This window comes from Dendropsophus ebraccatus, unplaced genomic scaffold (genome assembly GCF_027789765.1).
Source record: "Dendropsophus ebraccatus isolate aDenEbr1 unplaced genomic scaffold, aDenEbr1.pat pat_scaffold_1137_ctg1, whole genome shotgun sequence".
In the NCBI taxonomy this organism is placed as follows: Eukaryota; Metazoa; Chordata; class Amphibia; order Anura; family Hylidae; genus Dendropsophus; species Dendropsophus ebraccatus.
Genome location: NW_027208554.1, coordinates 1 through 14656, shown reverse-complemented (window position 1 = coordinate 14656; position 14656 = coordinate 1). Strand labels below are relative to the sequence as shown.

The window sequence follows — 14656 nt, the reverse complement described above, 5'->3', positions numbered from 1 at the left end:
TCCGCCTTCGGCATGGTGTGGGTTAGACCACTGCTGCATAGAGACAAAAAGGTCAACTGGCCCGTACGGGGATCGAACCCGCGACCTTGGGTTATTAGCACCCCGCTCTAACAACTGAGCTAACCGGCCACGGTACGCACATCGCACGTTTTTTTTTTTTCCGACATGGTTTCCGCCTTCGGCATGGTGGGTTAGACCCACTGCTGCATAGAGACAAATGCAGACTGGCCCGTACGGGGGATCGAACCCGCGACCCTTGGCGTTATTAGCACCCACGCTATAACCAACTGAGCTAACGGCCACGGTTCACCCCCGTGCGCCTCGCTTTGTTTCCGTCTCGGCCTTTCACTCTATGGCGCATAAAGCAGCAAAGAGAATTTGGATCCGTGTGCAGAGAAGCCATTGGATTTGGCTACGGCACCTTTTTTAAAGGTGTGATGTGGGATTTGACAGGTTGAAGAGGGCACTGTGGATGGTCTGCTGGAAAAGCAGAGAGTAAAACTCTTCCCGTTTGGACTGCAACATATCAAAGGGATGCGTAAAGGCTGAAAGAGGGTAGGATTTCTCTCCACCAGGGCCTAAAAGCCTCCGCTGTGAACAGGATTTGACCTGTGCGGGGAGACCCCCATTGGATTTCGAGTCCAACGCCTAACCACTCGGCCATCACAGCTGCCCACGCCTTCCACTAGGACACGCCTTCCCACTTGGCGAATGTCTTTTGCAAATGACAGTCTAGCAGGTGCCGTTTGGAAATGACAGTTTAGGGCATGGGCCCGAACGGGGGGGAATTAAGCTACTAGAGTCTGGTTCTTCACGGCAAGGGGCAGGAATGGGGAATGTCTCTCCTTACAGCTGGTTGACTTCAATTATTGATCTCTACGAGATGAAGCAGAGGTAGGTGTCCCTTCCCATGGAACACATAGAAAAGAAAAGAAAGGCACTGCGCTGTGAACAGGATTTGAACCTGTTGCGGGGAGACCCCATTGGATTTCAAGTCCAACGCCTTAACCACTCGGCCATCACAGCTGACCGCTGTGCTTCCCAGCTCCCTCATCGGTGGTCATCTGTCAACTACAGCTCAGGGGCTTTCGCCTTGAATGTAAGACGAGGCTTCAGAGTGCTAACTCAGCGCAGGCGTGCAACACTCTTTGCCGTTCAGAACGGGCAACTTTGAGCTGAGAGTTCTTGGGGGGGGGGGGGGAGGCTATTCATTCGGCGGAATAAAAACCTTTCCGATGACGTTCTGCATAGATAAGATTGTTTGCAACAAGGTTTTCTGCCTTTATGATGGGAAGTTAGGACTCTGGTGGTGCAGCAACAGGACTTGAACTTGCAAAGCATCCAGAGTTAGGAGTTCACCAGAAGCATTTCTGCCTTTACTGTGTAGGTTGCACCCTTTGCTTCATAAAGATGGAGGGAGACTGGCCCGTACGGGGATCGAACCCGCGACCTTGGCGTTATTAGCACCACGCTCTAACCAACTGAGCTAAACCGGCCATGACACGCACATTCGCACGCTTTTTTTTTTTCCGACATGGTTTTCCGCCTTCGGCATGGGGTGGGTTAGACCACTGCTCGCATAGAGACAAAAGGTCAACTGGCCCGTTACGGGATCGAAACCGCGACCTTGGCGTTATTAGCAGCACGCTCTAACCAACTGAGCTAACGGCCACGGTACGCACATCGCACGTTTTTTTTTTTTTCTTCCGACATGGTTTTCCGCCTCGGCATGGTGGGTTAGACCACTGCCTGCATAGAGACAAAATGCAGACTGGCCCGTTACGGGGATCGAACCCCGCGACCTTGGCGTTATTAGCACCACGCTCTAACAACTGAGCTAACCGGCCACGGTTCACCCCCGTGCGCCTCGCTTTGTTTCCGTCTCGGCCTTTCACTCTATGGCGCATAAAGCAGCAAAGAGAATTTGGATCCGTGTGCAGAGAAGCCATTGGATTTGGCTACGGCACCTTTTTTTAAAGGTGTGATGTGGGATTTGACAGGTTGAAGAGGGCACTGTGGATGGTCTGCTGGAAAAGCAGAGAGTAAACTCTTCCCTGTTTGGACTGCAACATATCAAAGGGATGCGTAAAGGCTGAAAGAGGGTAGGATTTCTCTCCACCAGGGCCTAAAAGCCTCCGCTGTGAACAGGATTTGAACCTGTGCGGGGAGACCCCATTGGATTTCGAGTCCAACGCCTTAACCACTCGGCCATCACAGCTGCCACGCCCCCCTAGGACACGCCTTCCCACTTGGCGAATGTCTTTTGCAAATGACAGTCTAGCAGGTACCGTTTGGAAATGACAGTTTAGGGCATGGGCCCGAACGGGGGGAATTAAGCTACTAGAGTCTGTTCTTCACGGCAAGGGGCAGGAATGGGAATGTCTCTCCTTACAGCTGGTTGACTTCAATATTGATCTCTACGAGATGAAGCAGAGGTAGGTGTCCCTTCCCATGGAACACATAGAAAAGAAAAGAAAGGCACTGCGCTGTGAACAGGATTTGAACCTGTGCGGGGAGACCCCATTGGATTTCAAGTCCAACGCCTTAACCACTCGGCCATCACAGCTGACCGCTGTGCTTCCCAGCTCCCTCATCGGTGGTCATCTGTCAACTACAGCTCAGGGGCTTTCGCCTTGAATGTAAGACGAGGCTTCAGAGTGCTAACTCAGCGCAGGCGTGCAACACTCTTTGCCGTTCAGAAACGGGCAACTTTGAGCTGAGAGTTCTTGGGGGGGGGGGGGGGGGGAGGCTATTCATTCGGCGGAATAAAAACTTTCCGATGACGTTCTGCATAGATAAGATTGTTGCAACAAGGTTTTCTGCCTTTATGATGGGAGTTAGGACTCTGGTGGTGCAGCAACAGGACTTGAACTTGCAAGCATCCAGAGTTAGGAGTTTCACCAGAAGCATTTCTGCCTTTACTGTGTAGGTTGCACCTTTGCTTCATAAAGATGGAGGGAAGACTGGCCCGTACGGGATCGAACCCGCGACCTTGGCGTTATTAGCACCACGCTCTAACCAACTGAGCTAACCGGCCCATGACACGCACATCGCACGCTTTTTTTTTTTCCGACATGGTTTTCCGCCTTCTGCATGGGGTGGGTTAGCCCACTGCTGCATAGAGACAAAAGGTCAACTGGCCCGTTACGGGATCGAACCCGCGACCTGGCGTTATTAGCACCACGCTCTAACCAACTGAGCTAACCGGCCACGGTACGCACATCGCACGTTTTTTTTTTTTCCGACATGGTTTTCCGCCTTCGGCATGGTGGGTTAGACCACTGCTGCATAGAGACAAAATGCAGACTGGCCCGTACGGGGATCGAAACCCGCGACCTTGGCGTTATTAGCACCACGCTCTAACCAAACTGAGCTAACCGGCCACGGTTCACCCCGTGCGCCTCGCTTTGTTTCCGTCTCGGCCTTTCACTCTATGGCGCATAAAGCAGCAAAGAGAATTTGGATCCGTGTGCAGAGAAGCCATTGGATTTGGCTACGGCACCTTTTTTTAAAGGTGTGATGTGGGATTGACAGGTTGAAGAGGGCACTGTGGATGGTCTGCTGGAAAAGCAGAGAGTAAACTCTTCCCGTTTGGACTGCAACATATCAAAGGGATGCGTAAGGCTGAAAGAGGGTAGGATTTCTCTCCACCAGGGCCCTAAAAGCCTCCGCTGTGAACAGGATTTTGAACCTGTGCGGGAGAAGACCCCATTGGATTTCGAGTCCAACGCCTTAACCACATCGGCCATCACAGCTGCCACGCCTCCACTAGGAACACGCCTTCCCACTTGGCGAATGTCTTTTGCAAATGACAGCTAGCAGTGCGTTGGAAATGACAGTTTAGGGCATGGGCCCGAACGGGGAAGAATTAAGCTACTAGAGTCTGGTTCTTCACGGCAAGGGGCAGGAATGGGGAATGTCTCTCCTTACAGCTGGTTGACTCAATTATTGATCTCTACGAGATGAAGCAGAGGTAGGTGTCCCTTCCCCATGGAACACATAGAAAGAAAAGAAAGGCACTGCGCTGTGAACAGGATTTGAACCTGTGCGGGGGAGACCCATTGGATTTCAAGTCCAACGCCTTACACATCGGCCATCACAGCTGACCGCTGTGGCTCCCAGCTCCCTCATCGGTGGTCATCTGTCAACTACAGCTCAGGGGCTTTCGCCTTGAATGTAAGACGAGGCTTCAGAGTGCTAACTCAGCGCAGGCGTGCAACACTCTTTGCCGTTCAGAAACGGGCAACTTTGAGCTGAGAGTTCTTGGGGGGGGGGGGGGAGGCTATTCATCGGCGGAATAAAACTTTCCGATGACGTTCTGCATAGATAAGATTGTTGCAACAAGGTTTTCTGCCTTTATGATGGGAGTTAGGACTCTGGTGGTGCAGCAACAGGACTTGAACTTGCAAGCATCCAGAGTTAGGAGTTTCACCAGAAGCATTTCTGCCTTTACTGTGTAGGTTGCACCTTTGCTTCATAAAGATGGAGGGAAGACTGGCCCGTACGGGGATCGAACCCGCGACCTTGGCGTTATTAGCACCACGCTCTAACCAACTGAGCTAACCGGCCATGACACGCACATCGCACGCTTTTTTTTTTCCGACATGGTTTTTCCGCCTTCGGCATGGGGTGGGTTAGACCACTGCTGCATAGAGACAAAAGGTCAACTGGCCCGTACGGGGATCGAACCCGCGACCTTGGCGTTATTAGCACCACGCTCTAACCAACTGAGCTAACCGGCCACGGTACGCACATCGCACGTTTTTTTTTTTTTCCGACATGGTTTTCCGCCTTCGGCATGGTGGGTTAGACCACTGCTGCATAGAGACAAATGCAGACTGGCCCGTACGGGGATCGAACCCGCGACCTTGGCGTTATTAGCACCACGCTCTAACCAACTGAGCTAACCGGCCACGGTTCACCCCCGTGCGCCTCGCTTTGTTTCCGTCTCGGCCTTTCACTCTATGGCGCATAAAGCAGCAAAGAGAATTTGGATCCGTGTGCAGAGAAGCCATTGGATTTGGCTACGGCACCTTTTTTTAAAGGTGTGATGTGGATTTGACAGGTTGAAGAGGGCACTGTGGATGGTCTGCTGGAAAAGCAGAGAGTAAAACTCTTCCCGTTTGGACTGCAACATATCAAAGGGATGCGTAAAGGCTGAAAGAGGGTAGGATTTCTCTCCACCAGGGCCTAAAAGCCTCCGCTGTGAACAGGATTTGAACCTGTGCGGGGAGACCCCATTGGATTTCGAGTCCAACGCCTTAACCACTCGGCCATCACAGCTGCCACGCCTCCACTAGGACACGCCTTCCCACTTGGCGAATGTCTTTTGCAAATGACAGTCTAGCAGGTGCCGTTTGGAAATGACAGTTTAGGGCATGGGCCCGAACGGGGGGGAATTAAGCTACTAGAGTCTGGTTCTTCACGGCAAGGGGCAGGAATGGGGAATGTCTCTCCTTACAGCTGGTTGACTTCAATTATTGATCTCTACGAGATGAAGCAGAGGTAGGTGTCCCTTCCCATGGAACACATAGAAAAGAAAAGAAAGGCACTGCGCTGTGAACAGGATTTGAACCTGTGCGGGGAGACCCCATTGGATTTCAAGTCCAACGCCTTAACCACTCGGCCATCACAGCTGACCGCTGTGCTTCCCAGCTCCCTCATCGGTGGTCATCTGTCAACTACAGCTCAGGGGCTTTCGCCTTGAATGTAAGACGAGGCTTCAGAGTGCTAACTCAGCGCAGGCGTGCAACACTCTTTGCCGTTCAGAAACGGGCAACTTTGAGCTGAGAGTTCTTGGGGGGGGGGGGGGAGGCTATTCATTCGGCGGAATAAAAACTTTCCGATGACGTTCTGCATAGATAAGATTGTTGCAACAAGGTTTTCTGCCTTTATGATGGGAGTTAGGACTCTGGTGGTGCAGCAACAGGACTTGAACTTGCAAGCATCCAGAGTTAGGAGTTTCACCAGAAGCATTTCTGCCTTTACTGTGTAGGTTGCACCTTTGCTTCATAAAGATGGAGGGAAGACTGGCCCGTACGGGGATCGAACCCGCGACCTTGGCGTTATTAGCACCACGCTCTAACCAACTGAGCTAACCGGCCATGACACGCACATCGCACGCTTTTTTTTTTCCGACATGGTTTTCCGCCTTCGGCATGGGGGGGGGTTAGACCACTGCTGCATAGAGACAAAAGGTCAACTGGCCCGTACGGGGATCGAACCCGCGACCTTGGCGTTATTAGCACCACGCTCTAACCAACTGAGCTAACCGGCCACGGTACGCACATCGCACGTTTTTTTTTTTTTCCGACATGGTTTTCCGCCTTCGGCATGGTGGGTTAGACCACTGCTGCATAGAGACAAAATGCAGACTGGCCCGTACGGGGATCGAACCCGCGACCTTGGCGTTATTAGCACCACGCTCTAACCAACTGAAGCTAACCGGCCACGGTTCACCCCCCGTGCGCCTCGCTTTGTTTCCGTCTCGGCCTTTCACTCTATGGCGCATAAAGCAGCAAAGAGAATTTGGATCCGTGTGCAGAGAAGCCATTGGATTTGGCTACGGCACCTTTTTTTTAAAGGTGTGATGTGGGATTTGACAGGTTGAAGAGGGCACTGTGGATGGTCTGCTGGAAAAGCAGAGAGTAAAACTCTTTCCCGTTTGGACTGCAACATATCAAAGGGATGCGTAAAGGCTGAAAGAGGGTAGGATTTCTCTCCACCAGGGCCTAAAAGCCTCCGCTGTGAACAGGATTTGAACCTGTGCGGGGAGACCCCATTGGATTTCGAGTCCAACGCCTTAACCACTCGGCCATCACAGCTGCCACGCCTCCACTAGGACACGCCTTCCCACTTGGCGAATGTCTTTTGCAAATGACAGTCTAGCAGGTGCCGTTTGGAAATGGACAGTTTAGGGCATGGGCCCGAACGGGGGGGAATTAAGCTACTAGAGTCTGGTTCTTCACGGCAAGGGGCAGGAATGGGGAATGTCTCTCCTTACAGCTGGTTGACTTCAATTATTGATCTCTACGAGATGAAGCAGAGGTAGGTGTCCCTTCCCATGGAACACATAGAAAAAAAAAAACAAGGCACTGCACTGTGAACAGGATTTGAACCTGTGCGGGGAGACCCCATTGGATTTCAAGTCCAACGCCTTAACCACTCGGCCATCACAGCTGACCGCTGTGCTTCCCAGCTCCCTCATCGGTGGTTCATCTGTCAACTACAGCTCAGGGGCTTTCGCCCTTGAATGTAAGACGAGGCTTCAGAGTGCTAACTCAGCGCAGGCGTGCAACACTCTTTGCCGTTCAGAAACGGGCAACTTTGAGCTGAGAGTTCTTGGGGGGGGGGGGGGGGGAGGCTATTCATTCGGCGGAATAAAAACTTTCCGATGACGTTCTGCATAGATAAGATTGTTGCAACAAGGTTTTCTGCCTTATGATGGGAGTTAGGACTCTGGTGGTGCAGCAACAGGACTTGAACTTGCAAGCATCCAGAGTTAGGAGTTTCACCAGAAGCATTTCTGCCTTTACTGTGTAGGTTGCACCTTTGCTTCATAAAGATGGAGGGAAGACTGGCCCGTACGGGGATCGAACCCGCGACCTTGGCGTTATTAGCACCACGCTCTAACCAACTGAGCTAACCGGCCATGACACGCACATCGCACGCTTTTTTTTTCCGACATGGTTTTCCGCCTTCGGCATGGGGTGGGTTAGACCACTGCTGCATAGAGACAAAAGGTCAACTGGCCCGTACGGGGATCGAACCCGCGACCTTGGCGTTATTAGCACCACGCTCTAACCAACTGAGCTAACCGGCCACGGTACGCACATCGCACGTTTTTTTTTTTTCCGACATGGTTTTCCGCCTTCGGCATGGTGGGTTAGACCACTGCTGCATAGAGACAAAATGCAGACTGGCCCGTACGGGGATCGAACCCGCGACCTTGGCGTTATTAGCACCACGCTCTAACCAACTGAGCTAACCGGCCACGGTTCACCCCCGTGCGCCTCGCTTTGTTTCCGTCTCGGCCTTTCACTCTATGGCGCATAAAGCAGCAAAGAGAATTTGGATCCGTGTGCAGAGAAGCCATTGGATTTGGCTACGGCACCTTTTTTTAAAGGTGTGATGTGGGATTTGACAGGTTGAAGAGGGCACTGTGGATGGTCTGCTGGAAAAGCAGAGAGTAAAACTCTTCCCGTTTGGACTGCAACATATCGAACCCATAAACTTCATAAAGATGGAGGGAAGACTGGCCCGTACGGGGATCGAACCCGCGACCTTGGCGTTATTAGCACCACGCTCTAACCAACTGAGCTAACCGGCCATGACACGCACATCGCACGCTTTTTTTTTTCCGACATGGTTTTCCGCCTTCGGCATGGGGTGGGTTAGACACTGCTGCATAGAGACAAAAGGTCAACTGGCCCGTACGGGGATCGAACCCGCGACCTTGGCGTTATTAGCACCACGCTCTAACCAACTGAGCTAACCGGCCACGGTACGCACATCGCACGTTTTTTTTTTTCCGACATGGTTTTCCGCCTTCGGCATGGTGGGTTAGACCACTGCTGCATAGAGACAAAATGCAGACTGGCCCGTACGGGGATCGAACCCGCGACCTTGGCGTTATTAGCACCACGCTCTAACCAACTGAGCTAACCGGCCACGGTTCACCCCCGTGCGCCTCGCTTTGTTTCCGTCTCGGCCTTTCACTCTATGGCGCATAAAGCAGCAAAGAGAATTTGGATCCGTGTGCAGAGAAGCCATTGGATTTGGCTACGGCACCTTTTTTTAAAGGTGTGATGTGGGATTTGACAGGTTGAAGAGGGCACTGTGGATGGTCTGCTGGAAAAGCAGAGAGTAAAACTCTTCCCGTTTGGACTGCAACATATCAAAGGGATGCGTAAAGGCTGAAAGAGGGTAGGATTTCTCTCCACCAGGGCCTAAAAGCCTCCGCTGTGAACAGGATTTGAACCTGTGCGGGGAGACCCCATTGGATTTCGAGTCCAACGCCTTAACCACTCGGCCATCACAGCTGCCACGCCTCCACTAGGACACGCCTTCCCACTTGGCGAATGTCTTTTGCAAATGACAGTCTAGCAGGTGCCGTTTGGAAATGGACAGTTTAGGGCATGGGCCCGAACGGGGGGGAATTAAGCTACTAGAGTCTGGTTCTTCACGGCAAGGGGCAGGAATGGGGAATGTCTCTCCTTACAGCTGGTTGACTTCAATTATTGATCTCTACGAGATGAAGCAGAGGTAGGTGTCCCTTCCCATGGAAACACATAGAAAAGAAAAGAAAGGCACTGCGCTGTGAACAGGATTTGAACCTGTGCGGGGAGACCCCATTGGATTTCAAGTCCAACGCCTTAACCACTCGGCCATCACAGCTGACCGCTGTGCTTCCCAGCTCCCTCATCGGTGGTCATCTGTCAACTACAGCTCAGGGGCTTTCGCCTTGAATGTAAGACAAAGCTTCAGAGTGCTAACTCAGCGCAGGCGTGCAACACTCTTTGCCGTTCAGAAACGGGCAACTTTGAGCTGAGAGTTCTTGGGGGGGGGGGGGGGGGAGGCTATTCATTCGGCGGAATAAAAACTTTCCGATGACGTTCTGCATAGATAAGATTGTTGCAACAAGGTTTTCTGCCTTTATGATGGGAGTTAGGACTCTGGTGGTGCAGCAACAGGACTTGAACTTGCAAGCATCCAGAGTTAGGAGTTTCACCAGAAGCATTTCTGCCTTTACTGTGTAGGTTGCACCTTTGCTTCATAAAGATGGAGGGAAGACTGGCCCGTACGGGGATCGAACCCGCGACCTTGGCGTTATTAGCACCACGCTCTAACCAACTGAGCTAACCGGCCATGACACGCACATCGCACGCTTTTTTTTTTCCGACATGGTTTTCCGCCTTCGGCATGGGGTGGGTTAGACCACTGCTGCATAGAGACAAAAGGTCAACTGGCCCGTACGGGGATCGAACCCGCGACCTTGGCGTTATTAGCACCACGCTCTAACCAACTGAGCTAACCGGCCACGGTACGCACATCGCACGTTTTTTTTTTTTCCGACATGGTTTTCCGCCTTCGGCCATGGTGGGTTAGACCACTGCTGCATAGAGACAAAATGCAGACTGGCCCGTACGGGGATCGAACCCGCGACCTTGGCGTTATTAGCACCACGCTCTAACCAACTGAGCTAACCGGCCACGGTTCACCCCCGTGCGCCTCGCTTTGTTTCCGTCTCGGCCTTTCACTCTATGGCGCATAAAGCAGCAAAGAGAATTTGGATCCGTGTGCAGAGAAGCCATTGGATTTGGCTACGGCACCTTTTTTTAAAGGTGTGATGTGGGATTTGACAGGTTGAAGAGGGCACTGTGGATGGTCTGCTGGAAAAGCAGAGAGTAAAACTCTTCCCGTTTGGACTGCAACATATCAAAGGGATGCGTAAAGGCTGAAAGAGGGTAGGATTTCTCTCCACCAGGGCCTAAAGCCTCCGCTGTGAACAGGATTTGAACCTGTGCGGGGAGACCCCATTGGATTTCGAGTCCAACGCCTTAACCACTCGGCCATCACAGCTGCCACGCCTCCACTAGGACACGCCTTCCCACTTGGCGAATGTCTTTTGCAAATGACAGTCTAGCAGGTGCCGTTTGGAAATGACAGTTTAGGGCATGGGCCCGAACGGGGGGGGAATTAAGCTACTAGAGTCTGGTTCTTCACGGCAAGGGGCAGGAATGGGAATGTCTCTCCTTACAGCTGGTTGACTTCAATTATTGATCTCTACGAGATGAAGCAGAGGTAGGTGTCCCTTCCCATGGAACACATAGAAAGAAAGAAAGGCACTGCGCTGTGAACAGGATTTGAACCTGTGCGGGGAGACCCCATTGGATTTCAAGTCCAACGCCTTAACCACTCGGCCATCACAGCTGACCGCTGTGCTTCCCAGCTCCCTCATCGGTGGTCATCTGTCAACTACAGCTCAGGGGCTTTCGCCTTGAATGTAAGACGAGGCTTCAGAGTGCTAACTCAGCGCAGGCGTGCAACACTCTTTGCCGTTCAGAAACGGGCAACTTTGAGCTGAGAGTTCTTGGGGGGGGGGGGGGGGGGAGGCTATCATTCGGCGGAATAAAAACTTTCCGATGACGTTCTGCATAGATAAGATTGTTGCAACAAGGTTTTCTGCCTTTATGATGGGAGTTAGGACTCTGGTGGTGCAGCAACAGGACTTGAACTTGCAAGCATCCAGATTAGGAGTTTCACCAGAAGCATTTCTGCCTTTACTGTGTAGGTTGCACCTTTGCTTCATAAGATGGAGGGAAGGACTGGCCCGTACGGGGATCGAACCCGCGACCTTGGCGTTATTAGCACCACGCTCTAACCAACTGAGCTAACCGGCCATGACACGCACATCGACGCTTTTTTTTTTCCGACATGGTTTTCCGCCTTCGGCATGGGGGGGTTAGACCACTGCTGCATAGAGACAAAGGTCAACTGGCCCGTACGGGGATCGAACCCGCGACCTTGGCGTTATTAGCACCACGCTCTAACCAACTGAGCTAACGGCCACGGTACGCACATCGCACGTTTTTTTTTTTCCGACATGGTTTTCCGCCTTCGGCATGGTGGGTTAGACCACTGCTGCAATAGAGACAAAATGCAGACTGGCCCGTACGGGGATCGAACCCGCGACCTTGGCGTTATTAGCACCACGCTCTAACCAACTGAGCTAACCGGCCACGGTTCACCCCCGTGCGCCTCGCTTTGTTTCCGTCTCGGCCTTTCACTCTATGGCGCATAAAGCAGCAAAGAGAATTTGGATCCGTGTGCAGAGAAGCCATTGGATTGGGCTACGGCACCTTTTTTAAAGGTGTGATGTGGGATTTGACAGGTTTGAAGAGGGCACTGTGGATGGTCTGCTGGAAAAGCAGAGAGTAAACTCTTCCCGTTTGGACTGCAACATATCAAAGGGATGCGTAAAGGCTGAAAGAGGGTAGGATTTCTCTCCACCAGGGCCTAAAAGCCTCCGCTGTGAACAGGATTTGAACCTGTGCGGGGAGACCCCATTGGATTTCGAGTCCAACGCCTTAACCACTCGGCCATCACAGCTGCCACGCCTCCACTAGGACACGCCTTCCCACTTGGCGAATGTCTTTTGCAAATGACAGTCTAGCAGGTGCCGTTTGGAAATGACAGTTTAGGGCATGGGCCCGAACGGGGGGGAATTAAGCTACTAGAGTCTGGTTCTTCACGGCAAGGGGCAGGAATGGGGAATGTCTCTCCTTACAGCTGGTTGACTTCAATTATTGATCTCTACGAGATGAAGCAGAGGTAGGTGTCCCTTCCCATGGAACACATAGAAAAGAAAAGAAAGGCACTGCGCTGTGAACAGGATTTGAACCTGTGCGGGGAGACCCCATTGGATTTCAAGTCCAACGCCTTAACCACTCGGCCATCACAGCTGACCGCTGTGCTCCCAGCCCTCATCGGTGGTCATCTGTCAACTACAGCTCAGGGGCTTTCGCCTTGAATGTAAGACGGGCTTCAGAGTGCTAACTCAGCGCAGGCGTGCAACACTCTTTGCCGTTCAGAAACGGGCAACTTTGAGCTGAGAGTTCTTGGGGGGGGGGGGGGGAGGCTATTCATTCGGCGGAATAAAAACTTTCCGATGACGTTTCTGCATAGATAAGATTGTTGCAACAAGGTTTTCTGCCTTTATGATGGGAGTTAGGACTCTGGTGGTGCAGCAACAGGACTTGAACTTGCAAGCATCCAGAGTTAGGAGTTTCACCAGAAGCATTTCTGCCTTTACTGTGTAGGTTGCACCTTTGCTTCATAAAGATGGAGGGAAGACTGGCCCGTACGGGGATCGAACCAGCGACCTTGGCGTTATTAGCACCACGCTCTAACCAAACTGAGCTAACCGGCCACGACACGCACATCGCACGCTTTTTTTTTCCGACATGGTTTTCCGCCTTCGGCATGGGGTGGGTTAGACCACTGCTGCATAGAGACAAAAGGTCAACTGGCCCGTACGGGGATCGAACCCGCGACCTTGGCGTTATTAGCACCACGCTCTAACCAACTGAGCTAACGGCCACGGTACGCACATCGCACGTTTTTTTTTTTTCCGACATGGTTTTCCGCCTTCGGCATGGTGGGTTAGACCACTGCTGCATAGAGACAAAATGCAGACTGGCCCGTACGGGGATCGAACCCGCGACCTTGGCGTTATTAGCACCACGCTCTAACCAACTGAGCTAACCGGCCACGGTTCACCCCCGTGCGCCTCGCTTTGTTTCCGTCTCGGCCTTTCACTCTATGGCGCATAAAGCAGCAAAGAGAATTGGATCCGTGTGCAGAGAAGCCATGGATTTGGCTACGGCACCTTTTTTTAAAGGTGTGATGTGGGATTTGACAGGTTGAAGAGGGCACTGTGGATGGTCTGCTGGAAAAGCAGAGAGTAAAACTCTTCCCGTTTGGACTGCAACATATCAAAGGGATGCGTAAAGCCTCCGCTGTGAACAGGATTTGAACCTGTGCGGGGAGACCCCATTGGATTTCGAGTCCAACGCCTTAACCACTCGGCCATCACAGCTGCCACGCCTCCACTAGGACACGCCTTCCCACTTGGCGAAGTTTTGCAAATGACAGTCTAGCAGGTGCCGTTGGAAATGACAGTTTAGGGCATGGGCCCGAACGGGGGGGAATTAAGCTACTAGAGTCTGGTTCTTCACGGCAAGGGGCAGGAATGGGGAATGTCTCTCTTACAGCTGGTTGACTTCAATTATTGATCTCTACGAGATGAAGCAGAGGTAGGTGTCCCTTCCCATGGAACACATAGAAAAGAAAAGAAAGGCACTGCGCTGTGAACAGGATTTGAACCTGTGCGGGGAGACCCCATTGGATTTCAAGTCCAACGCCTTAACCACTCGGCCATCACAGCTGACCGCTGTGCTTCCCAGCTCCCTCATCGGTGGTCATCTGTCAACTACAGCTCAGGGGCTTTCGCCTTGAATGTAAGACGAGGCTTCAGAGTGCTAACTCAGCGCAGGCGTGCAACACTCTTTGCCGTTCAGAAACGGGCAACTTTGAGCTGAGAGTTCTTGGGGGGGGGGGGGGGGGAGGCTATTCATTCGGCGGAATAAAAACTTTCCGATGACGTTCTGCATAGATAAGATTGTGCCAACAAGGTTTCTGCCTTTATGATGGGAGTTAGGACTCTGGTGGTGCAGCAACAGGACTTGAACTTGCAAGCATCCAGAGTTAGGAGTTTCACCAGAAGCATTTCTGCCTTACTGTGTAGGTTGCACCTTTGCTTCATAAAGATGGAGGGAGAAAGAGGCCCGTACGGGGATCGAACCCGCGACCTTGGCGTTATTAGCACCACGCTCTAACCAACTGAGCTAACCGGCCATGACACGCACATCGCACGCTTTTTTTTTTCCGACAGGGTTTTCCGCCTTCGGCAATGGGGTGGGTTAGACCAATGCTGCATAGAGACAAAAGGTCAACTGGCCCGTACGGGGATCGAAACCCGCGACCTTGGCGTTATTAGCACCACGCTCTAACCAAATGAGCTAACCGGCCACGGTACGCACATCGCACGTTTTTTTTTTCCGACATGGTTTCCGCCTTCGGCATGGTGGGTTAG

The 14656-nt window shown here is 52.2% G+C and overlaps 18 non-coding genes across 18 annotated transcripts; all 18 read right to left on the bottom strand.

The window, feature by feature from the left end:
• Positions 1 to 589: 589 nt before the first annotated feature.
• On the bottom strand, positions 590 to 670 carry TRNAS-CGA (transfer RNA serine (anticodon CGA)). The gene has a single exon. It is a non-coding gene; the product is annotated as a tRNA-Ser (tRNA).
• Positions 671 to 943: 273 nt separating this feature from the next.
• On the bottom strand, positions 944 to 1026 carry TRNAS-UGA (transfer RNA serine (anticodon UGA)). Its single transcript has one exon. It is a non-coding gene; the product is annotated as a tRNA-Ser (tRNA).
• Positions 1027 to 2136: 1110 nt separating this feature from the next.
• On the bottom strand, positions 2137 to 2218 carry TRNAS-CGA (transfer RNA serine (anticodon CGA)). Its single transcript has one exon. It is a non-coding gene; the product is annotated as a tRNA-Ser (tRNA).
• A 266-nt stretch (positions 2219 to 2484) lies between these two features.
• TRNAS-UGA (transfer RNA serine (anticodon UGA)) lies at positions 2485 to 2566 on the bottom strand. Its single transcript has one exon. It is a non-coding gene; the product is annotated as a tRNA-Ser (tRNA).
• A 1103-nt stretch (positions 2567 to 3669) lies between these two features.
• TRNAS-CGA (transfer RNA serine (anticodon CGA)) lies at positions 3670 to 3755 on the bottom strand. Its single transcript has one exon. It is a non-coding gene; the product is annotated as a tRNA-Ser (tRNA).
• Positions 3756 to 4022: 267 nt separating this feature from the next.
• TRNAS-UGA (transfer RNA serine (anticodon UGA)) lies at positions 4023 to 4103 on the bottom strand. Its single transcript has one exon. It is a non-coding gene; the product is annotated as a tRNA-Ser (tRNA).
• Positions 4104 to 5201: 1098 nt separating this feature from the next.
• TRNAS-CGA (transfer RNA serine (anticodon CGA)) lies at positions 5202 to 5283 on the bottom strand. The gene has a single exon. It is a non-coding gene; the product is annotated as a tRNA-Ser (tRNA).
• Positions 5284 to 5554: 271 nt separating this feature from the next.
• TRNAS-UGA (transfer RNA serine (anticodon UGA)) lies at positions 5555 to 5636 on the bottom strand. Its single transcript has one exon. It is a non-coding gene; the product is annotated as a tRNA-Ser (tRNA).
• Positions 5637 to 6742: 1106 nt separating this feature from the next.
• On the bottom strand, positions 6743 to 6824 carry TRNAS-CGA (transfer RNA serine (anticodon CGA)). Its single transcript has one exon. It is a non-coding gene; the product is annotated as a tRNA-Ser (tRNA).
• A 273-nt stretch (positions 6825 to 7097) lies between these two features.
• TRNAS-UGA (transfer RNA serine (anticodon UGA)) lies at positions 7098 to 7179 on the bottom strand. Its single transcript has one exon. It is a non-coding gene; the product is annotated as a tRNA-Ser (tRNA).
• A 1780-nt stretch (positions 7180 to 8959) lies between these two features.
• Positions 8960 to 9041, bottom strand: TRNAS-CGA (transfer RNA serine (anticodon CGA)). The gene has a single exon. It is a non-coding gene; the product is annotated as a tRNA-Ser (tRNA).
• A 273-nt stretch (positions 9042 to 9314) lies between these two features.
• On the bottom strand, positions 9315 to 9396 carry TRNAS-UGA (transfer RNA serine (anticodon UGA)). Its single transcript has one exon. It is a non-coding gene; the product is annotated as a tRNA-Ser (tRNA).
• Positions 9397 to 10499: 1103 nt separating this feature from the next.
• TRNAS-CGA (transfer RNA serine (anticodon CGA)) lies at positions 10500 to 10581 on the bottom strand. Its single transcript has one exon. It is a non-coding gene; the product is annotated as a tRNA-Ser (tRNA).
• A 269-nt stretch (positions 10582 to 10850) lies between these two features.
• TRNAS-UGA (transfer RNA serine (anticodon UGA)) lies at positions 10851 to 10932 on the bottom strand. The gene has a single exon. It is a non-coding gene; the product is annotated as a tRNA-Ser (tRNA).
• A 1097-nt stretch (positions 10933 to 12029) lies between these two features.
• TRNAS-CGA (transfer RNA serine (anticodon CGA)) lies at positions 12030 to 12111 on the bottom strand. The gene has a single exon. It is a non-coding gene; the product is annotated as a tRNA-Ser (tRNA).
• A 271-nt stretch (positions 12112 to 12382) lies between these two features.
• TRNAS-UGA (transfer RNA serine (anticodon UGA)) lies at positions 12383 to 12464 on the bottom strand. Its single transcript has one exon. It is a non-coding gene; the product is annotated as a tRNA-Ser (tRNA).
• Positions 12465 to 13518: 1054 nt separating this feature from the next.
• On the bottom strand, positions 13519 to 13600 carry TRNAS-CGA (transfer RNA serine (anticodon CGA)). The gene has a single exon. It is a non-coding gene; the product is annotated as a tRNA-Ser (tRNA).
• A 266-nt stretch (positions 13601 to 13866) lies between these two features.
• Positions 13867 to 13948, bottom strand: TRNAS-UGA (transfer RNA serine (anticodon UGA)). The gene has a single exon. It is a non-coding gene; the product is annotated as a tRNA-Ser (tRNA).
• Between the last annotated feature and the right edge of the window lie 708 nt (positions 13949 to 14656).